Consider the following 23,850-nt stretch of genomic DNA (forward strand, 5'->3'; position numbering starts at 1 on the left):
GGGTTCGCATGTGAATCCATGCCAGACCCATGCTGGAGAACAACAGTTACAGGTAAGTAACTTGTTCATTCTCCAGCATGGGGTCTGGCATGGATTCACATGCTCATGAATAAAGAATACATAGCAGTACACACATGCACAACCATGGGAGGTGGCAAAAACTCAACATTAAGCAATTCTTACCTCCTCACCCGGCTCACCTTAGGCGAACAGGTTGCGCAGCACTGCTTGGCCGACCCTGGACTCCTCCCTGGAATCCCGATCGACGCAGTAGAATTTCGTGAAGGTGTTTGTCGTACTCCACGTAGCAGCCCTGCAGATGTCCAGCAAGGGCACACCAGATAGGAACGCCGTGGTGGCTGCGATCGCTCTGGTGGAATGGGCTCTCGGACGGCCGGGCAGCGGTCGGTTTGCCAGTACATGATACAGCCGGAGAGCCATCTGGAAATGGAAGCCTTTGAGAGAGCCTTCCCCTGATTGACAGGTCCAAAGTTCACAAAAAGTTGTGACGTCTTCCGAAAACTCTTTGTGCGGTCCACGTAGAACTTCAGCGCTCTAGCCACATCCAGCGAGTGCAAAGTCCTTTCGGCCGGCGACGAAGGCGACGGGAAGAAAACAGGCAACACCAAGGGTTCGTTGAGGTGGAAGTCCGACGGCACCTTGGGCATGAAGGAGGGGTGCGTCCTGAGCACTACCCTCGTGTCGTGAAAAGTCAAGTACGGGGGCTTGCAGGAAAGGGCCTGGATCTCTCCCACTCTTCGTGCGGAGCTGATGGCCACAAGAAACGCTGTCTTCCACGACAAGAACTTCAACAGAGCTGAGTGCAGAGGCTCGAACGGAGGTCCCATGAGCTTGGTCAGCACCACGTTGAGCTCCCACGCCGGGGCCGGAGCCTTCACCGGCGGGAACGATCTGAACAGTCCCTTCATGAATTCTTTCACCAGACGACGAGCAAGATGAATCTTGATGGACACGTGTGCCAGTCCAGCCTTTGCCAGCGTCAGAAGGTACGGCAGTACCTGGGGAGCCGTAATCCGTAGAGGGTTAATCTTCTGTGCGTGGCACCAGACAGAGAACCTCTTCCATTTGTGTCCATAGCATTTAAGAGTTGAGGACGCCCTGGCCTTTGCAAGAACCTCTCTGCAGTCGGCCGGTATGTCGTAGCCTCCAAACTCTAACACTGCAGGAGCCAGGCCTGCAAGTTCAGCGACTTCGGGTCATGATGGAGGATGGCGCCTCCTTCCCTGGAGAGAAGGTCCGCGTCCACTGGCAGCTTGATTGATGGGGACGCTGACAAGTCCAGAAGGTCCGGGATCCATATCTGCCTCGGCCACGCAGGTGCGACGAGGATCATCCTGCACCATGACCTCTTGAGCTGGTTGATGAGCCGGATCAGCAATGGCAATGGAGGGAACGCGTATAGAAACAGGCCCTCCCAGGGGAACGAGAAAGCATCGCCCATGCTCCTCGGCTGGGGAAACCTGCTGGCGAACCTCCGGCACTTGGAGTTCGTCGCCGTCACGAACAGATCGATCTGGGGTGTGCCCCACCGTCTGAAGAGGCGGTCCACTAGATCCTGTCGTAGTTCCCACTCGTGGCACGAGCGCAGCTCTCTGCTGAGCGAGTCGGCAATGGTGTTTTTTATCCCTGCCAGATGAAACGGCACCAGAAACATCCCTTGGGCGACGGCCCAATGCCACAGATCCTGCGCCTCCTTGGACAGGGCTGGGGATCTGGTACCGCCCTGCTTCCTGATGTAGAACATGGTGGTGGTGTTGTCGGTGAAGATCCTCACCACCTTGCCCTTGAGGGATGGAAGGAAAGACCAGAGGGCCCAAAACACTGCACGGAGCTCCAGGACGTTGATATGGAGGGACTTCTCCGTCGGAAGCCAAAGGCCTCTCGCATGCAGATTTTTGGTGTGCGCTCCCCACCCTTCCAGGGAGGCATCCGTGGTCACTGTCTCCTGGTGGCCAGGGGTCTGGAAGTCCATGCCCGCCGTCAGATGCGCGCGGGTGCCCCACCACCGGATCGCTCGTCGGAAACTCTTGTCGGGTGTGATCCTCTCCTCGAAGCTGCCCGTCGCCTGGATCCAACGCGTGTCCAGGAACTCCTGCAACGGGCGCATCCGGAGCCTCCACAGGCGGATGAGATAAATGCAAGAAGACATCATTCCGAGGAGGGACTTGATGGACCTCACCCTGGCCGCGTCTGCAGCCAGCATCCGCTGCACCTTGCTCAAGATGGCCCTCGTCCTTTCCTCCGACGGAGAGGCCAAAAGCGACACTGTGTCGAGCTTCGCTCCCAGAAACAGTGCGACTTGCGCAGGCTCCAGGTGGGACTTGGCATAGTTTATGGAGAAACCCAGGTCTGTGAGTAGTTGGACGGTCCTTGCCGTGTGATCCATGGCGAGCCCCTTCGTCTTTGCTCGGATGAGCCAGTCGTCCAGGTAGGGGTAGACGTGGATCCCCTCTCGGCGCAGCTGCGCCGCCACCGGTGCGAGGCACTTGGTGAACACCCTGGGTGCCGACCTCAATCCGAAGGGGAGGGCTTTGAACTGGCAGTGACGCCCTTGGGCCACGAACCTGAGAAACTTTCGGTGTCCCTTTAGGATGGGGATATGAAATTAGGCATCCTCCAAATCCAAAGACGACAGGAAATCGCCCTCCTCCAGTTGACCCAGGACGTGTTGGAGGGTGACCATCCAGAACTTCTGTGCCTTGATGAATTTGTTCAGTCATCGTAGGTCCAGGATGGGACGCCATCCTCCTGTCTTCTTCTTCACAAGGAAGTATCTTGAGTAAACTCCAGAGCCCCGAAGCCTCTTTGGGACGAGCTCGATGGCGCCCTTCTTGAGCATCACCTTTACCTCCAACAGAAGTTGAGGGACGTGATGTTCTTTCCTGGCCACAGGGGGAACGCGCGGGCACCTCTTTAGAAACTCGAGCGTGTGACCCTGAGCTAGGGCGTCCAGCACCCAATGGTCGGTGGAGATGGACTCCCACACGCTGACTAAGCATGCCAGCTTGCCTCCCACCGGGGTGCTTCGGTGGGGGCGCGAACCCACGGCCGGTTCAGTCCTGCTTCGACGAGGCATTGCCGCATTGTCCTCCTTGGCGACGACGGCGGGGTCCGGCTGACTTGCCTCGTCCCCTGTACGCTTCCTGTGACGACGAACGGGCCGCTTGGCGGTAGGTGGAAAATTCGCCGCTGGAACCTTTGGAGGCACCCTGCTTGCCTCCGCCGCTCCGAAAGGGCGGCCGCCTTTGCTGGAGAACCCCAAGAGCCCGGGCCGTCTCTGTGTCCACCTTCATGGCTTGAAGGGAATCGTCCACTGTTTTCCCAAACAGGTTGTTTCCGTCGAACGGCATGTCCAAGACGCTGGACTGCACGTCCTGACGGAAGTAGTAGCCTTGAGCCATCCACGCCGCCTAAGGCACACGCCGTTGCCCAACTGGCAAAATCCAGTGTCAGCGATGTCCGTCGCAATCGTAATGGAGTGGTCCGACGCCACCTCTCCTTCCTGCAAGATCTCTAGGGCTTCCACCCTCTTGTCGTCTGGTAGGAAGTCCAGCAGGGGGGCCAGCTTGTACCACAACTCCCTGTCGTAGCGTGCTACGATAGCCAAGGCGTTGGCCGCCTTAATCGTAGTCGCTGCCGACGAGATGACTCTGCGTCCCATCGTGTCCAATTTCTTACCCTCGCCGTCCGGCGGGGCGGTCGACGTAGAGGCCGCGCCCCCCCCCCGCTTTCTTCCTGGCTGCCGCAGAGACGACCGAGTCCGGGGTCGGCTGTGCCCGAAGGCACAAGGGGGCCACGTCCGGGACCCGGTGGTACTTCTCGTACCGATCCCTTCTAGCCGGCGTCGTGGATGGGTTCTTGAGGAGGGTGAGGCCCTCATCCCAAATATCGTCTAGTAGAGGCACAGCGAGGACCGTCTTCCTCTTGGCCTCGCATCGTTGATAAAGGAAACCTTCTTTCTTCTTCTCTTCCGGGCAGAGCTGGAAAAGCTCGGATGCCCTGGCGATCATGGAGTGAAACGATCCTATCTCGTCGGGCGGGGAAGCCCGGGTGGGAGGTGACAACGGGAGATCCTCGTCGTAAACCTCGTCGTCTGTACCCGTCGCGGCCGTGTCAGTCCCCGTATCATCCCCACGTGTCGTGGACGGGGAGGAGAGCTGAACAGGGCGCAATGGCTGAAAAGGAGGTGGAGGATGAATCCTTCTTCTCTTAGGGGGAGGGCTCCCAGAAGGGCCTGGCTCTGGGTCCCCCGTCGGGAGCGCTTCCTCCGTTGGTGGTAACGGTAGTCTCGTCCTTATCTCCGAGCATAAGGACTGTATAGCCAACAAAATGGCCGCCGAGTTGTCTTGCGGCACTGGTTGAGGGGAGTCTGACGGGCGGTCAGGAGCCCCGTCTGCACCCTCGACGTTCTCGTCGTCTCCTACGTCGGGGTCCCTCCCGACGGGCTGGTCTTCTTCCACGCCCACGCCGTGGCTTAAGACTTCGATCAGCTCCTCCTCAGAGGTTGAGGCCGAATCCACGACGACCTCCTGCCCCCCCTTATTCTTCTCCGTTGGAGGTTTCACGGGGTTCCTGTCAATGGGCAAGAAAGAGGACTCCCTCCGCGGCGGCAGGGAGACTCTGGGCCCCGAGGTCGCCACCACTGGTGTAGCCTCCACAGGCTGAGCCAGGAACGCCGCGACTGTCTCGATAGAGGCCTTGGCCTGGTGGATTAAGGCTTTCACCACCTTAGGTGCGCTCACCGCCTTCTCCTTGGGGGGGAGGGTCACCGCCTCGCTCCACCTCCGATGGGGCCTTCGAGCTCGACCGGGGTCTTTCCAGGAGCTTTGCCGGGTGCTCGGCCTTCCTCTTACCCGAGCCAGAACGTTGGCTCATGGTTGATGGCGCCGGGGAGGATGCGCCCTGCCTGGCGCCCGTAGGGCCCGACCGTTCGGCGCTCCCGGTGCCAGCGGACTCGCGGTGCTTGGCCTTCTGTTGGACCCCCGTCGCCGGGGCGCCCTCAAAGGTCTTAGAAGACCGCTCAGACTTCTTCTTCTCGCCTGACGGGCTCTTTCCTTCCAGCCAGTTGGCGAGACGTTGATGGTGGTCCTTCATGGTCCGCTCCAACATATCGCCGCAAAACGCACAGTCCTTCTCCACGTGCGTCTTGTCCTCATGTAGGCAGTAAAGGCAAAGGGAGTGTTCGTCCTCCTTAAAGACATTCTGAAGCTGGCATCCAGGGCAGTCCCTGAACAGCTTTCCGGGCGTCGAGCTTCCCTTCTCCTGGGCCATGTCCGAGATGGGCCTGTGAAACTTCTGGAGTCCTCCAAAAGCGTGGCTCGACAAAATCTTCACCCTTGAGGGGTGTAGACGAATCCGACACGGGTCCCCGATATCGGATCAAGAAACAGTGGAGCTTGAGGCTCTTTTGACCGAAAAAGAGAAATTGTTCTGAGAAAAAACGTGAAAAAAAGCACTAACGCTCGAGAGCAATAGCACGAGGATCCCAACACTTGAACGTGCGGTAAAATCTGAAGATGGCTGCCAGAGGCGGGGCTTAGGTAGAGGGCAGTCATTGGCCGTGGTCAGTATGACGCAGAGATCAGTGATTGGTTACTACTACGAAAGACAGATCAGAAACGAAACTGATACTGATTTTTTCTTTACCGAGGATTCCCAGCCTGACGACGGGGAATATTCATGAGCATGTGAATCCATGCCAGACCCCATGCTCGAGAAGTGTAATCTACTGCTGCTAACACCATTTGCGAGGCAGGCTTTATAACCCTGCTAGGCAGATTTGGTAAAGCCCTTTGAGGCTCAGTGGAAAGGTATAATGTTTGCCAGTCACCAAACTACAAGAGGTACTGTACACAGTGAAATACACCACCACAGTTTCCACACAAGTCATAAGTGCTGCTGAAGATGCAACAAAACTTTCCACAAACAGTTACTTCCATGGTCTGAACATGAGGAGGTCTTCATGGGCCAGACTAAAGGGCCTGAAGCTCAACTCCAAACAAAACTGTGGCTGCCTGTTCTCTCTCTTCGGGGTCCACGCCAATGAAGAAGTCACCAGAATGAAGATTGACTCGGGCATTAAAATCAGTCGGCCTTGAAAGTAGTTCAGGCCTCATAAATTAGAGGATCTCCCATTGTTTTCACGAAGTAAATTTCTTTGTGGTAATTTACTTAGTGGAAATTACTTCAAATCTATATATGTATTTGTGGTTTATGGAGTAAAAGGGGGAGGAGTTTAGGGTAGGGATGCTGGTGAAGGGGGGCAGAGGGACCCCTCATAAACATTGCAAGCCAAATTCGAAGCGATTACCACAAAGTAATTTCTTTCATTGAAATAACATGGAGCCAAATCAGAGATCCCACTACCAAACATATCTGTGCATGAGAAACAGACAGGACCATAAACAGCATGATGAAGCCCATGCCATTCAAAACTGGTGAGTACCCAGGTTGGGTGAAGGATTCAATGCCATTTACAGCTTGACAAAAGATCAAACAAGCTAATTGGGTGCTCATTGCAGAACACAACGGCTATTCTTTCAAATTTTGCAAACCCCTTCATCAATTCCCCCCAAACAGTGGTTACAAAAAGCAGCTGCACTGCCTTGTTCTGAACCATGGAGAAAAGCTACGACTATTCAAGAAATACATCCAAAAATAAATGTTCAGGATGCTATCTCTACATCATATATTCCCTCGCCTGAGGACAGGAGATTGGATGTGTTGGATAGATCTGTCGAAAACCTAATTCCACATTCCAATGGCGAAGAAACATAGGAAGTTCATAAGGTTCATGGTCCAGAACTGTCATGACCAGTACAAAATTCTTCTTTTTGTCCTAAAACCGGCCCCAAGAGAATTCAAAATGTGCATGGCAGTAGAAGGTGCCCATTTACAGAAAGTGGAGAAGATATTTGTAGATCTATACATCAGCGACTGGATCAATTCAAACTTTCTTGAAAAGACAGCACAGAATTTCAGGACAATAGCAAAATCCCTGGCTGCTTTTTGCACCCAGGTCAACATCGAAAAGTAGACTCCCATTACTTCTTGAAAGCTTAATTATCTGGGGGCCATCTTAGACACAGAAAGGGTAAACGTGTGTCCTTCAGTGCAGACACTATTAAAGAGAAATGTCTATCTGATAGAGATCAATGCATCCTCTAAAAGCAAGATCTGTTTTCTCCAGCACGCTATGGTCTCATGTATTTTCATTGTGCCTCATGTGCAACTGCACATCAGGCCTCTACAAGTGTGTCACATAAGACAGGCCATAGTCAGAGCTGCCAAGTTGAACCAATATAGCAAGAACATCCCTCCCTTTTTAGTGCAAGAACATGCTTTGGGGGTGTGGTACCTTTCAATCACTGACATGCTGGGCTATTGTTACAGATGTGTTACTATGAGGCTGGTGGGCAAATATGGGTCATACAACCACTCCAGTAGTTTGGCTACAGAAGAAGATATATCACATAAACGTGTTTGAGCTATGAACAGTGCATGTATCTGTGAGAGCTCTACCTACCACTAATACAATCCTCTCCAATTCTAATTCAGATGGAAATAACGCATTGCTGTTGTATTTTCCAAATGATGGGAGGTACGAGATTCAGAATTCTCTCAAACGAGGATCAGACAATTTGGAACTGGCTGATAGCCAGTAACAAATCCTAAGAGTGATGCACCTTCCAGAAATCCAGACTACTGTTGCAGATTTTCTAGGAGGAAAAGAAATTAATTCTAAACAGCATAGTAGTAAATGCCACATCCGCAAAATTGCTTGGATTGATTTGTTCGCTACCACAGACCATGCAAGATGACCAAACTATGGCAAGAGTTCCTTTCAACCAGGCCCCAGGGGGAATACTTTTGGTCAACTACTCAGCAGTTATTAGCAAGATGCTGGTCCACAAACTTCCTACACATTTACATGAAGGAGATTATCATTTTAGTGCCTGGAGAGAGACGCTGACCCAATTTTGCACCAGGAAGAGATGATACTTTTTTTTAATTTAATTGTATTTGGTTAGCTTAACCTTTTACAGTATTACAAACATTCCACTTAAACATATCATCCAAAACTGCGACACAAATCCTTTGAACAATACACTTACCAAAAAACAGACGTCACATAGTTACAAGCAGTTGAAAATAAAATATAGACAAAAATCAACTGCTTCATTACTAAAACAATTAAGCAAACTACCCGTGCAGACTTCTTCATTACTTCAGAACCTGAGGCACAGCCATACCTTGTCCTAACTCGGCCGACTTTCCTCCCACATTTAGTTCTTATCAGATTGTGGAGGTGATAAGCTGGGTATCTGAACTTCCAGTATTGGCTGTGATCCCCCGTGACAACAATTACAGAACAATCTCTCATCGTTCTAGCATTTGGATCACAGCTATTGTTTCCTGCTGCAAGTACCCTTCGATCAAACTTTCCCAGAAGTAATCTTGCAAGCAATATGTTGATTCAGGGATCAATCTGCTAAAGAAAAGCAGTCTGGCATTCCTTGTGCCATCGCAAGCCATTAGCAGGTGTTTAATAGTTTGAGCTTCCTGGATTTTGCAGATTTTACCATTTTAGAGCCATTTCCCCTTGCCCTCTTTTTGCCAGTACTTCGCCTGTATGGATGACATTTAACCTTAATCTTAGAAATTTGTTTCTGATTCCCCAATCGGCGAATTTTATCAGATATTTGGTCAGGAAACCCAATTTCCTCTCAGCTGACTGCAATTGGTTAGGATGGGCCCCTGAGCGAACACCCGTAATTGTGTGGATCCAGTCCCTTTCATCCCATTTCTTTTTTGCTTTTGCAGGATTCTGTTACCATTTTTCTCTCTATATCTGCATCAAGTAATAGTTTTTCCACCTGACCCTTAGAGTTGAAAGCATTTTCGATTTATTTGTCTCCACATTAGCTTTTAGATCAGAATATAGAGAATCATCCTGTGATTAACTTATCCGTTGGAACAATGATATCAGTTTCCAACCTACATGGGATTCCAGGGATCTTGCACCCAATTCAAACCTGATGTTGTCCATCGATTGACTCATTGGAAGCCCTAGAGCGTTTTTCCACAAGAGACCCTCCCACTTTTGCCATGTTGTATTCCATAGTTGTGGTTTGGCTTCCAGGCCATACATTAGCACTGGGATCACTTTAGCCTAATAGAATTTCAATACGGGATTACAGAGAATCTACCATACCTCATCAGAATTTTCTTCATCTGGGCAGATGAGTTTTATTTTCATTACAATGTCTTGTTCAGCTTTACATACTGCTGGGAGGGCATACACTTTACAGCCGAGATGAACTAGCCCTTCCACCTTTGGTATAATTTCAGCTTCCATTGTCAAAATGCCACTTTTTATGTTTCTGTCTAAAGACTAGAATTTTTGATTTAGTTGGATTTATGGCGAGACCATTTTCGGTTGCATAGCAGTGTAAAACATTTAAGAGGTGTTGTAGTCAGATAGCTGTTTTATCTAAGACTACAACGTCATCTGCGTATGGAAGCCAGTGGAGTTTTATTCCATTCAACTATGGACTCGCCAACGCACATGGAGCTAGATATTTGCCCATGTCGGCTGTGTAAAGATTAAAGAACATCGGTGCCACTAGGAACTCCTGTCTCACCCCCCAATTTACTCTGACTGGATCGAACAGATGACCTTCCTCATCCAGACGCACTCTAATGGATTTTCTTTGTGAAAGTCTATTAACATCTCCAGTAAACCCTCTGGTATTCCTTTTGCCCTTAACCTCTGCCAAAGCCTTTCCCTGTTCACCATATCAAAGGCCTTGGAGAAGTCGACCCATGCGCCGTACAATTACTGGCCCCCACTTTTGCTTGTATTCTCACTTAGCAGGTTTAGCACCACGCCATTTACAGCAAACCCTTCTGGAAACCAGTTTGGCACTTGGATAGGAGCTTCACCTCTTACCCATTTCTCCACTTCCTCCAACAATATCTTCATGAAGATTTTACCGTCTATGTCCAGGCGGGCAATAGGATGGTAGTTCACTGCTACCGTCCTATCACCCCCCTTGAACAAGGGGATAATAGTGGCCGAACACCAAGAGGAAGGTTATCTTTTTCTCAGAATCTCTTTGAATAGCCAGTTTAGCAATTTTGCCCATAGGGCTGAACTGCTCTTCAGTACTTGATAAGTCAGCCTGTTTGGTCCTGCCGTTTTTGAAACTGAATTCTTCATAATCAGATCTTCAATATAATCCTCATCAAACTCTAAACTCCAGGCAACAGGTTTATTGTAGTGAAAGATGGTTTTAGGTGGTTTCCCAAAAGCTGATTGGAGATAACTAATCCAATTGCTTTCTGACACTAAATTACAAAGATGATTTTCTGATTTCCCTTCTAATTGGTGGATGACGGACCAGAACTCTTTTGAGTCCCTTTTCTCAATTAACTCCAACATTTGTTCCCCATCCTGCTGAAGCCTTTCTATTTTCCTAGAGACCGACCATGTTTTGTAGTTTCTAATCAGGGACTTTTCTTCTTTTTTCCCATGTCTCTCTATTTCCATAGATTTTTTTTAATGGTTCTTAGGTTCTTGTTCAGTTCTCTTTTTCTGTTCATAGTTTCTTCATTGAAATCGTGTCGATGATTTTGTCTAGGGCCGCCTCCATTCCCACTCGGAGAGTAGATGGACCAGACAAACTTTGAGAACTCTCCTGGGGAGCAGTTGTTACGCTGTACATAATCTGGTAGGGCCGCTAACATGTCATTCAATGTTTTCCCTTCAAATTTATATTTAAGTAGACTAGCTCTACCTTTCCTGCAACCAATTACTTGATTGTCTCTTTCTGTTTGGTCCAATAATATATCGGGGGGGAAAAAAAGCTCAAGCCGAAGATGGTCACTACCTCCCCCCTCACATCGTCTTTTGCTCAAATAGAGTATTGGATAGGAACAGTCTAGGCTTGCGACTGAGTTGCTGTGGTACTCTTGTTCAGAGGAGAATTGCCTAGCATTTCGGTGCTGGACTGCCCATGGGCAGGACAAAGACTGATAAGCAGGGACATTTCTTCTCTGTGAAAAGAACAGTGAGCTAAAGACTTGGTTGAGACTCTCCCAGGGGCCATCCACCCAAGAACAAGTCAGTGTGCTGTGTTTGTGCTGGTAGAGAGTTTCCCAGACCCCCCACCCCCTTGTTTTGCATAAATTAACTTTGGGTCTAACCCTAAATTACCAGGGCGATCCAGACATGGACCCCTTGCTCACTGTTCTTAGAGAGGCGCAGCTTCACCTCACTGATGATGCCCAATAAGGCTGAAACACATGTATGGGGTTGCTGTGGTACTCTTGTTCAGAGGAGAACTGCCTAGCATTTCGGTGCTGGACTGCCCCTGGGCAGGACAAAGACTGATATGCGGGGAAATCTCTTCTCGGTGAAAAGAACAGTGAGCTAAAGACTTGGTTGAGACTCTCCTAGGGGCCATCCACCCAAGAACAAGACAATGGGCTGTGTTTGTGCTGGTAGAGAGTTTCCCAGACCCCCCCAACCCCCCCTTGTTTTGTGACTGAGTTACCATGGATTCTAGTTGGTCTTGATGGGATATCACCCGGAAGTGTCCCGTTAGCCATTTTTAGTCCCCATTCATTTAGGAATTCCACCCATAACCTTCTATTTTCCGTTATTCTACACCCAGTTGGATTTGTTTTCTCTTTTGTCAAATGTATAAATTGGGAGTTCAGATCTCCTCCCAGTATTATATTTGCTCCCATATACAAGTTTCTAATTTTTCCCAAAGAAAGAGCTAAGGCATCCAAAAAGAACCCAAGCTCCGAACACAGGGTTCCAATAGATGTTATAGAAAAGCATGTCCAAGATCAAATTTTCTTGTCGCAGGGATGCCTTGCAAATTTGATAAAACCCTGAGTATTAAAATCAATTTTAATAATCTCTTTACATTTTGAACATTTAAATGCCAAGAGCATGCCTCCGCTGGGTCTGCCCATCGCTGTCTGTGTAGCTGCTTGCAACATTATCTGATATCCCTCTACTGAAGTTTGATTTATCATCTATGTTTCTTGTGAGATGGTGAAGTCTCCTACCCCAAAGAGTTTTTCGTGGTCTTGGGCGTGAAATTATTGGGCCCCCATGTGTTCCAGCAGAAAACATTCAACCCCCCACTTTTAAAGAGGTTTTTGTCCTAGCCCACGTTTCTGTAGAACTTCTATTACGATACTCGGAAGCAGAGATTGTGTTCTCTGATGTAGTGTCTTTCAGTGCTTCCTCTTCCTGCAATGGACCAGTCAAATGAGTTGTATTGACATTTCCACTGCCCTGTTTTGGGGCCCACTTCTAGTCCTCTCTTGGGGTTTTTTTCTTGGCGTCCGGCTGGGAACAGGATACCATTAGATCAAATTTCCTTAGGTCTACTGTTGCTCCTTTAATAGCTGCATAAGCCTCTCTTGACGATAGCCCTATCTCTGCGACAAAGGGGTAATCGTGGTCCGTAAATCTCACAAACTCAATGTCAAGACTGTTAAGTATCTATAAGCTTGGAACTTTCTTCAACATTGACAGAATCACCCACTGCTTTTAACTAGTTTTTGTTTGTAATGAGAGCCATTGTCATGATCTCTGCTTCCAAAAGAGCAGGACTTGCCCGACTCCCTTGGAAGCAGACCCATAACCCCGGTTCCGAGTGCGAGCCAGTCCCAATTGGGACCTTTTGGACCCTGTCCTGGCGCCAGTGGCACCAGGCTCATAAAGATGCCCAGTCCCAGCGCTGGAAGCGCCGGGCTCATAATGCTTGGGTGGACTTACCTGCAGCAGACCATGCTGCTTACTTACCTGCCAGTTGAACCCCTGATCCTCTTCTGTTTGGGACTACTTTTCCTGTTGGGTGGGGCAGGAGCCACTCCCTAGGTTCAGAACACTGGAACTCTTCTGGAAAGCAGGAACTCTTTTCTTACCTAGGCGTGGCTGTGGAAGGAGACACCTAAGCACTACAGGAGGCTATTTAAACCACACCCGATGGATGAATCTTGGTTTGCGTTATTCTGCATTCTCTGCAGCAGAACGCTCATCGTGTCTTCTGCTTCTGATCCTGGGCCTAAGGGAACAAAGGCTTACCATCCTGGAATCCAGTCTTCAGCAGCACCTGTAAAGACAAAGAAAGAACAGGTTAGCACTACGGTCTTCAGTGGCAGCGCATCTCTTACCTGGTCCATCGGCTGTCACCAACGCCTCGCGCTGCATTCCGGCATCTGAAAGACAAAGGCTTACCTACTCTTCGCATGCTCCGGAGGTCTTCGCACTGCATTCCGGCATCTGAAAGACAAAAGCTTACCAGCTCTTCGCACGCTCCGGAGGCCTTCGGCGCTGCATCCCGCATCTGAAAGACAAAAGAAGGTGCGTTTAAAGACATTGGGCAACTTTATTACTCACGTGCCATTACTCCTTCCCACGCCGAATCCAGTGGGTATTCCAGCACCCTTCAGCTTCTCTAAAGCTCTGAACTTGTACCTGCAAGATAAAAGGGACAGTTAGTGCGCATCGTGAAGCAGGCTACAAGCGCTTACTTACGTGCTTCCAGGCGCTGCTATTCCTCACGCGGGTTCGATCCTCAACTCTCATCAGCCCGCCATCCGCCATTGCCGGAACCCTGCAAAACAAGAGATATCATTACAAAAGACTTTTAAGACATTTGAAGTGCCCAGAACTTACCGTTCGTGCAGTTAACGACGGACAGCAGTCCTCTGAGGTCAAGAGGCCTGCACCCTTATCCAGTGAAGAAACTGGTTACGGCACCCTGCCCCGAGGCAGATGGAGAGCTCGGCGTTCACTTACCTAAGGTGAGGGCGTTAACCTTTGGGGTTCTACAGGAGAAGAGAAAGGGAAGAGGAGAGAGGCACCCAATAACCCCAGTTCATTAATCCCATATTTTCTATCTGCAGACATCTTACTCTTCGAGTCAGACATACAGTGCACAGAGGTCCAGCCCAAAGAGCCAACCGTGTGTTACACATCACCTTTGAAGATACGGCATTCACCCAGTCAAGACCGGCGCCTCTGCGGGAATCAGGTGAGCGTTACAGAACGCAAAGCCCATCGCAAAACTCCCACCCAGGCGCTATGGAAACCTCGGATACTGACCAGCTAGCCCAGTTACTTGGGGAACTAAGAGCAGAAGTGCATGCAGCCCGTCAGGAAACGAATGCTCTAAGAAGGGAACTGATTATTTCCAAGGAGCGAACAGACAATCTCGCTAGACAATTGCTACAGTCACAAGCCGGACAGACTCCGTTACCCGCATCAGGGGCAAATCTTCCTTCAACATCCTCTACAAACCCAGTGCAGATCAACCTACCTGGGAATGTACCTCTGGCTCCGCCCGAAAGATTTTCTGGTGATCCAAAGAGTTTGCAGTATTTATTAATCAGTGCCGGTTGCACTTCTTATGCCGGCCAGCAGCCTTTCCAACTGATCAAGCTAAGGTAGCTTTCATGCTTTCGTACCTTAGTGGCAATGCGGCAGACTGGTCGATCCCTCTAGTTAATCAAGATGATCCGGTTCTCCATGATTTTCAAGCTTTTCAGCTCAGTATGGAAAAACTGTTTGCAAGACATTCACAGGGGCAGGCCTTGGACAATGAGCTCCTTTCATTGCGACAGGGTAATCGAGACCTTTTGGCTTATATTGCGTCTTTCAACAGACTGATAGTGGAAACTCTATGGCCTGAGGACAAAAGGATTACGCTGTTTTATAGAGGTCTACGTGGAGAGCTCAAAGATGTGTTAGCCCAAGTAGTGAATCCCCCGCAAGACTGTTCGGACTATATTGACTTAGTCGTTCACATTGACCACAGACTGCAGAACAGGAAGGCCGATCGTTCCAGGTTTGATGCTCGAGTATTTTCCAAACCACCAACTCCTACCAAAGGAGTAGACTCTGGGGAACCCATGCAAATAGGGGGCCTGAAAGGACCACTAACACAAAAGGAGCGGGAAAGGAGAAAACAGCTGCAATTATGCCTCTATTGCGGAAACTCGGGGCACTTTCTTCGAGACTGTCCGGTGAAACCAGCCAAGAAGGCAGTAGGAGCTGCAGTTACCAGGGTCACAAACTCTGAGCAGGGAAACAACCTCGCCCGACAAGAATAGAGGTCCTCTTGCCGAGCGTTAAAACCAGTTCTGTGACCTCGCATTTCGTGATACCTATGGTCCTCATTAGCCCTGAACATCCGAATCGATTACATGCGATTGAAGCTTACGTCGACAGCGGTGCCATCGGCAATTATGTGGATCATGAAATGGTTTTGAGGATGAATCTGACTTTGTCCAAAGGCTGTAAAGGACGTCATTACTACGGTGGATGGTACGGAGATAGCCTCCGGACCAGTAACGCATACCACCCAAGAAGTGACGCTAGTAAGTCAAGATGGACACCATGAGAAGATCGTGTTCGATGTGATCAAGGCCCCTCAGTTCCAGATTATTCTAGGAATTCCTTGGTTAGAGAAGCACAATCCTCAGATCGATTGGCGAGCAAGAACGGTTCAGTTTCCAGAATGTGTCTCTACTTGTCACCCTCGACCTGGTGTTGCACTGGCAGCAATTTCCTCGGAGGCTCCCCAGTTACCTCCTGAATACCTAGAATTCCAAGATGTTTTCCGGAAGGATCAGGCTAACTCTCTACCTCCTCATAGGTCTTATGACTGCCAGATAGACCTGATACCTGGATCTACTCCTCCTTGTAGTAGAATTTATGCCCTCACCGAGCCTGAGAATCTTCACCTCTGACAATACCTGGATCAATACCTAGCGAATGGGTTTATTCGTCCTTCCAAGTCCCCTGCTTCCTCAGCTTTGTTCTTCGTTCCAAAAAAAGAAGGGGACCTTAGAACTTGTATAGATTATCGCGCCCTGAACCAGATCACCGTTAAGAATAGATATCCGTTACCTTTGATCCCTGAACTCCTGGACCAAGTCAGAAAAGCATGCATATATACAAAGCTGGATCTTAGAGGAGCCTACCACTTGGTACGAGTAAAAGAGGGCGATGAATGGAAGACGGCCTTCCGCACCAAGTATGGGCTATTTGAATATCAGGTCATGCCCTTCGGACTTTGCAATGCCCCGGCCGCCTTTCAATATTTTATGAACGATGTCCTCAGAGAGCTCATAGATGTGTGTGTTGTTGTTTACATTGACAACATCCTCGTTTATTCTTCATCGGAAACTGAACATCAGAAACACGTGAAAATGGTCCTCGAGAGATTGCGTCAACACAAACTTTTCGCTAAGTTGGAAAAATGTGTTTTCAACATGACTGAAGTTGAATTCTTGGGATTCATATTATCACCTAGCGGAGTGCGTATGGATTCAAAGAAGGTCGATGCAATTCTCAAATGGCCATCGCCACCCTCCGTAAAATGTGTTCAAAGCATGTTAGGCTTTGCTAACTTTTACCGCAGGTTTATCCCCGAATTCTCTCGAATAGTCCAGCCCATCACTGCCTTGTTAAAGAAAAACAAACGTTTTGAATGGTCTACCGAGGCGGAACAAGCTTTCCAGAATTTGAAGACTAGATTTATCTCTGCACCGATCTTAAAACATCCTCGCCCAGAACTCCCCTCCATCGTTGAAACAGATGCTTCGAGCCTTGCCATGGGGGCAGTTCTATCACAAAAGGACCCAGTAACCAATCAGTTGCATCCCGTGGCATTTTGGTCCCGCAAATTCTCGCCTCCTGAAATCAATTACACTATTACTGATAAGGAACTTCTAGCTATCAAGTCCACCTTTAAGGCTTGGCGGCATTATCTTCTGGGGGCCCGACACACCGTTTCTGTGATTACAGATCACCGAAACCTGCAATATTTGAAAACCGCAAAAGCTCAATCCTCTAGGCAACTCCGTTGGGCACTATTCTTTGCCGAGTTTGACTTCATAATTACCTATCGACCTGGTACAAAAAATGGTAAAGCTGATGCCCTTTCTCGGATGGGAGTGGAAGAACATTTGATCAATCCTAAACCTGTACCTATCATTCCCGAACAAAGAATTATAGGTGTAATCGCCACACAATCCATAGAGGAAGTTAAGGATAAAGCCAGGCTACTGGTAACTCCAGCAGACATACAGAATTGGCATCTGCAGGGAAAGGACTTTACGGTGAAGGACAACCTATTATATTTCCAAGAACGGTTATACCTGCCCAGCACAGATTTACAGAAAAAGGTAATCTCTTGTTATCACGATTCTTTAATGGAAGGACATCCCGGTATGACCAAGACCTCGGAAAAGATCAAGCGCTACTTCTGGTGGCCGTCTTGGAGAAAAGATATCAGAGACTTTATAATGTCCTGTGGAGTATGCGCCCAAAACAAGAGTCAAAAGGAAAAACCAGCCAGACTCTTACGCCCTATTGACATCCCGCCTCGCCCTTGGCATACGCTTTCTATGGACTTCATCACCGATCTACCTCCATGCTCCGGATACAATACGATCCTAGTAATCGTGGACCTATTCTCCAAGATGGCGCATTTCATTCCACTCAAAGGCTTACCAACAGCAGCAACTCTGGCCCGAGAATTTCTCGAAAACATCGTCCGACTGCACGGTTTTCCTTCAGTTCTAATTTCGGATCGAGGTAGTCAATTTATTTCTCATTTTTGGCGAAGTTGCTGTCGGTCGGCTCAAATTGATGTGAGACTTTCGACCAGCCACCACCCTCAAACCGACGGACAAACCGAGAGGACCAATCAATCTCTGGAACAGTATTTGCGCTGCATGCTACAACAAACTGAAAAAACTTGGAAAGATATCCTTTGGATAGCCGAATATGCCTACAATAACTCTGTCCACTCGGGAACTGGGAAGACCCCGTTTTTTCTTTTATACGGTAGTCACCCTCGAACCTCGGAGTTGGATCCACTCCAAGATCTTGGAACACCAGCAGTAGACCACCTGCATTCTACAATCACCCAAGCCTTTAAGGAAGCCGTTTCTCACCTTCAAAGGGCTAAAGAACAATACAAGAAAGGAGCAGACCAACATCGGAAGGAAGCCCCCCAATATCAAGTAGGAGATCAAGTCTGGTTATCCACCAAATATCTACTTCTAAAAGGACCACGCACTTTCAACCCAAGATACCTTGGTCCCTATTCCATCACTACCATAGTAAATCCAGTAGCGGTCAAGTTGGACTTGCCCCCTCACATGAAGTTACATCCGGTCTTCCACGTCTCTCTATTAAAACCCGTGCAACCTCAAACCCGACTAACTACATCTCCAAAACCTATTCTAGTTGATGGAGAACTCGAGTTTGAAGTCAAAAGCATCCTGGATTCCAAGATCTCCAAATCTAAACTATTTTACCTGATTGACTGGAAAGGCTACGGTCCCCAAGAAAGATCCTGGGAACCTGCAGAATATGTCCACGCACCTCGTCTAATCAAAAGATTTCATCGAACATTTCCTCACAAGCCCAAACCCCCGGAGAAGCCCGGTTTGGGAGGGGCCTTGAGGGGGGGGTGCTGTCATGATCTCTGCTTCCAAAAGAGCAGGACTTGCCCGACTCCCTTGGAAGCAGACCCATAACCCCGGTTCCAAGTGCCAGCCAGTCCCAACTGGGACCTTTTGGACCCTGTCCTGGCGCCAGTGGCACCAGGCTCATAAAGATGCCCAGTCCCAGCGCTGGAAGCGCCGGGCTCATAATGCTTGGGTGGACTTACCTGCAGCAGACCATGCTGCTTACTTACCTGCCAGTTGAACCCCTGATCCTCTTCTGTTTGGGACTACTTTTGCTGTTCGGTGGGGCAGGAGCCACTCCCTAGGTTCAGAACACTGGAACTCTTCTGGAAAGCAGGAACTCTTTTCTGACCTAGGCGTGGCTGTGGAAGGAGACACCTAAGCACTACAGGAGGCTATTTAAACCACACCCGATGGATGAATCTTGCTTTGCGTTATTCTGCATTCTCTGCAACAGAACGCTCATCGTGTCTTCTGCTTCTGATCCTGGGCCTAAGGGAACAAAGGCTTACCATCCTGGAATCCAGTCTTCAGCAGCACCTGTAAAGACAAAGAAAGAACAGGTTAGCACTACGGTCATCAGTGGCAGCGCATCTCTTACCTGGTCCATCGGCTGTCACCAACGCCTCGCGCTGCATTCCGGCATCTGAAAGACAAAGGCTTACCTACTCTTCGCATGCTCCGGAGGTCTTCGCACTGCATTCCGGCATCTGAAAGACAAAAGCTTACCAGCTCTTCGCACGCTCCGGAGGCCTTTGGCGCTGCATCCCGCATCTGAAAAACAAAAGAAGGTGCGTTTAAAGACATTGGGCAACTTTATTACTCACGTGCCATTACTCCTTCCCACGCCGAATCCAGTGGGTATTCTAGCACCCTTCAGCTTCTCTAAAGCTCCGAACTTGTACCTGCAAGATAAAAGGGACAGTTAGTGCGCATCGTGAAGCAGGCTACAAGCGCTTACTTACGTGCTTCCACGCGCTGCTATTCCTCACGCGGGTTCGATCCTCAACTCTCATCAGCCCGCCATCCGCCATCGCCGGAACCCTGAAAAACAAGAGATATCATTACAAAAGACTTTTAAGACATTTGAAGTGCCCAGAACTTACCGTTCGTGCAGTTAACGACGGACAGCAGTCCTCTGAGGTCAAGAGGCCTGCACCCTTATCCAGTGAAGAAACTGGTTACGGCACCCTGCCCCGAGGCAGATGGAGAGCTCGGCGTTCACTTACCTAAGGTGAGGGTGTTATTCTTTGGGGTTCTACAGGAGAAGAGAAAGGGAAGAGGAGAGAGGCACCCAATAACCCCAGTTCATTAATCCCATATTTTCTATCTGCAGACATCTTACTCTTCGAGTCAGACATACAGTGCACAGAGGTCCAGCCCAAAGAGCCAACCGTGTGTTACACATCACCTTTGAAGATACGGCATTCACCCAGTCAAGACCGGCGCCTCTGCGGGAATCAGGTGAGCGTTACAGCCATATAATAGGCATGGCAAATGAGGAACCTTTGTCCCCCTTTTCCAAAGGCTTTCCCATGTCTTCCTGGAAGTTGTCCACATCTCTATTTACCATTGGCATCTCCTCTATTTTGGTGGTCTTCCCCGAGCCATGACTGACCGCCCCAATCATTCTGTTTACCTTTGCCCGTTCTGGATTCCTGTGCGCACTGTTTTTTTTTGTTTGTCCTGTACCCCTTTCAAAAATATTGGGGCAATCTGCAGATTAGATCTAAGTTCTCTGGAGATGTCACCCATAGTTATTGACTTTGCCGCTACATTCTTTTGCTTAGTCCTTAGAAATATCGGGGCTCTTGGCAGGGCCTCTCTTGCCTTTACTGGAACATTGGTTAACCTTGGTGGGCCATCAGTAACACCTAAGAGGAGAGAGTGTGGACCATTAGTTGTGCGAGCTGCAGACTCCATAGAACCTGTCCTTCCCCACTCTGTCTGTGATCATGTTGATGACATTGCTGGGCTGTTTTCCTTTTTAAGGCTACAAGCCTTCTCTGTATCCATCTGACATTTTTTATGATTTCCTCCTGCCCTTTTCCTTTCCTGTTCAGATCTTCTTTCACCAGGTTTTTTGCCAAAGAAACTATCACATCCTGATCGACCACCCCCAATGGCATGGTAGAGGCATTAGTCATTTTCTTCAGAAATGTGTATGTCTCAGAGGATTTAGGTTTATGCTTTTTCTGATTTTATTGTTTTTTTCTCCCCCTTTTTTTTAGCTACAGTCTTTGTCTTCTTTGTCTCCGTAGTTCACTTCTTCTTTCGCTTCTAGCTCCCTTTCCAGTCCTCTGGATCTGTGTTCTGATTGATCCAACTCATTCTTGATTTGGCTGGCTGTTCCCTACAGATATTTGAGCGTCTTCCTCCAAAAGACCATCACCTACATTTGTCAGCTGTCTGAATTCTTCTAGCACAGATTCCAAGAGTGGAGTACCATCCATCTGAGAGTTTTTCTCCATATGCTCCAAACTATTTGGATCCAATTTTCTTTGATTTATGATTTGGAGTTGTACTAATATATCCTGCTTCACACTGAGGTCCAAATCTTCATCCTTTTTCCATGCTACCATTGATTGTTGGATGGCTGACAGATCTAGACCTTGTTTGGTAGTATCCACTTTCAGCTCCAGTAGACTCTGCAATACAGTAGTGTTTTATACATTACAGCACCCCACCACTGTACATCTAGTGTAGCCATTTCATTCGTGATTTCTAGCAATGTACCAGTTTGGGACTGAACCTCACCCCTCAGTAGTTCAAAAACTGAGACAAGGGAGTTAAGAATGTAATTTAAAACAGAGTGTATTTTCAATTACTTGACTTTTCGAAGAGTGGGCTGGTGAGGGATGCCGGCTCCCGTTTGGTTCTTCCTGCCGGCCTTCCAACATCCCTTCTCCTTCACAAATATGGTTTTGAATTTACTCCGGTGTGTTCAATTATTTGGATAACTTTGTACTTTCATTTAGGTTGAAGAACACTTGGGATGATGTACTATCTCTTCTTGGTCTCTTACGATGGTACAGTCCACTACAGATTTTACATGGGGATTCACCCTCATTAGCACTTTTGCCTCTTCTCTTCCCAAAGTGGTCATCTATTTTTTTCTGATTTTTTGGTCTTACTGTAAATTCGAGACCTCTTTTCCAGTTCTCTGCAGTTGTGGATTCTGCTTCCTTTGGGTCATTCTGCCTCATCGGCGTATGCAGTATATCTTCAGAGCGAATTTGGGCTTGGATGCTTTGTGATCCCACAAATTGAGGCACATCTGACCCATCCAATTGTCTACTAGCGCCAGTAAGGCTTCCCATTGTTGGCTCATCCCATTCAGGAGCTCTTCTGTCGTCCTGCAATGGGTTGCTCCGTAGTTTCATTTTGCAGGAGCCTCAACGCTGTACCTTTCCAGGTCCGGTCTTCGATTACACTCTTCTTTGCTTTATTTTATATTTCCATATGTTAGATGAGTGTTTGCTTTGGTTGTCAAATTAAGTAATTTGCTTGTTTCTTTCCTCTTTTTTTCCCCTTTCCGAGTACAACCCATTTTAGGGCGGGGTATCTAACCTAGAGTTCACCAGCCCTTTCCTTGGGCGTAACCACACATCAATCGCAAGATAAGTGATGGACTAGAGAAACCACAAATGTCTTTATCGGCCATGAAAGCAAGCGGCCCCAAAAGGCAGTACCCTCCCCACAATGAGAGGCAATAAGGACACACCCCAGGAGGGAATGAGACCAAGACCAAGTACGGGTGATGTAAAAGAGTTTTTTATATAATCAAAATAGGGCATGCCAAGGACTCTGCAAGCTCCGAGAGCGCTCTGTCTGACAATAGCAAAGACAGTCATGTTTATTACAAAACTACGTCACAAATCCTGTAAGCTATAGGGGGCACATAGTCTCAGGGATTGTGTGGCGTCAACTAAGCTATAGGTGATACAATGATAAGCCACTCCAGGATTGGTGGACATCTGCGGGGTACCAACGTGGGGTGGACGGGTCAGCTGGGCTCGTCGGGGTGGAGCTGCCAGGCCAGGCGCGGTCTGTGTCGATGATTGATGGCTGCACTAACACTTTGCCCTTTTGGCCACACACACAAACACTCATCCTTTAGACGTTTCCAGTTGTCCTGTAAACCCTACAATATGTTTCGCTAAGAAATAATAGGAGACTGGAGAAACAACATGCAATGTGAAGCTTCACCAATACATCAGTGCACTATTACTTTTGACCTGTTGACTGGGTGTCATAAGTCTGGGTGACTGGTTTTAGGGCACAAGGTGAGCTGCCTTGTCATTCTGTTCCGTTAGATGTGGTGAGGAATTACTTTATGATATGTGAGTACATGGTTGAATACCCATCTCCAAGGCCCATTAACTTGGGGTGAACTGGAGTACTACTGGATCAGCGAGGGTACACCTCTGGCCCCTTGAGGCGGTGGGGTTTAGGACCAGGTTGTAAATAATTCATTTGGCCGACTACGGCAGCCTCAGACATGGGGGAGGTGAATTCTTGAAGGAGGTCCAGCAGAATGAGGGGAGGTGAGGCTGTGCTGCTTGTGCATCAGCAAGCCCTGGCGGGCCTTGGCGGGAGGAGGGGGAGATGGCCTTGTGGCTTTACGCGGTTCTCTGTGCCTGGGCTGCACAATTTATCATACAAGGGAATGGTTAGTAAAGTTAGTAGCATTAAGATGATTACAGATTTCTATTGTTTATACATTCGGTCACTTCTTCATACGTAGCTATAAAAGCTTGGCAGTGGCACATACATTACATAACATTAGTTGAACACATATCGGTAATTCATAAGGCAACAGATAGATAACACGTGAGGTAGCATCAGGTTAGATTGTGTACTCGGGAAGCAATACGTTCATATACAATCGTGCATTTGCATTTTCGGTTATACCAACTTAAACGTGTTTCACTAGATCGCACGCAAGTATTCTTAGTAATGCTTTTTTGCTTTCCTTTGTACACTAGCAGCAATCATTAGCATCAGGTGGGGCTATATAAAGTCCTTTCATTAAGTCTTCAAGGCACATGGTTTTTTGCAATGGACTGAGGTCATTCTTGCTTTATCAACGTTATAAGCTTTATTCCTTCCCAACACCCATACTATAAACAACTCTGTGAATCGGTGGGTTTTGGTATGTAGTCAACACCTCATCTGGGGGATGTGGGCAGCGGTTCATGCAGGAAGGTTATTGACACCACATATTTTTAAATGTTAGGGGTTAGATGCCAGGTCGAGGCCTGTTCAATCGGGATGGTTCCTATTATTTTCCAGACTTGAACCACGAGTCAGGTC

This window comes from Ambystoma mexicanum, chromosome 12, assembly GCF_040938575.1.
Source record: "Ambystoma mexicanum isolate Mex_15411 chromosome 12, UKY_AmexF1_1, whole genome shotgun sequence".
Lineage (NCBI taxonomy): Eukaryota > Metazoa > Chordata > Amphibia > Caudata > Ambystomatidae > Ambystoma > Ambystoma mexicanum.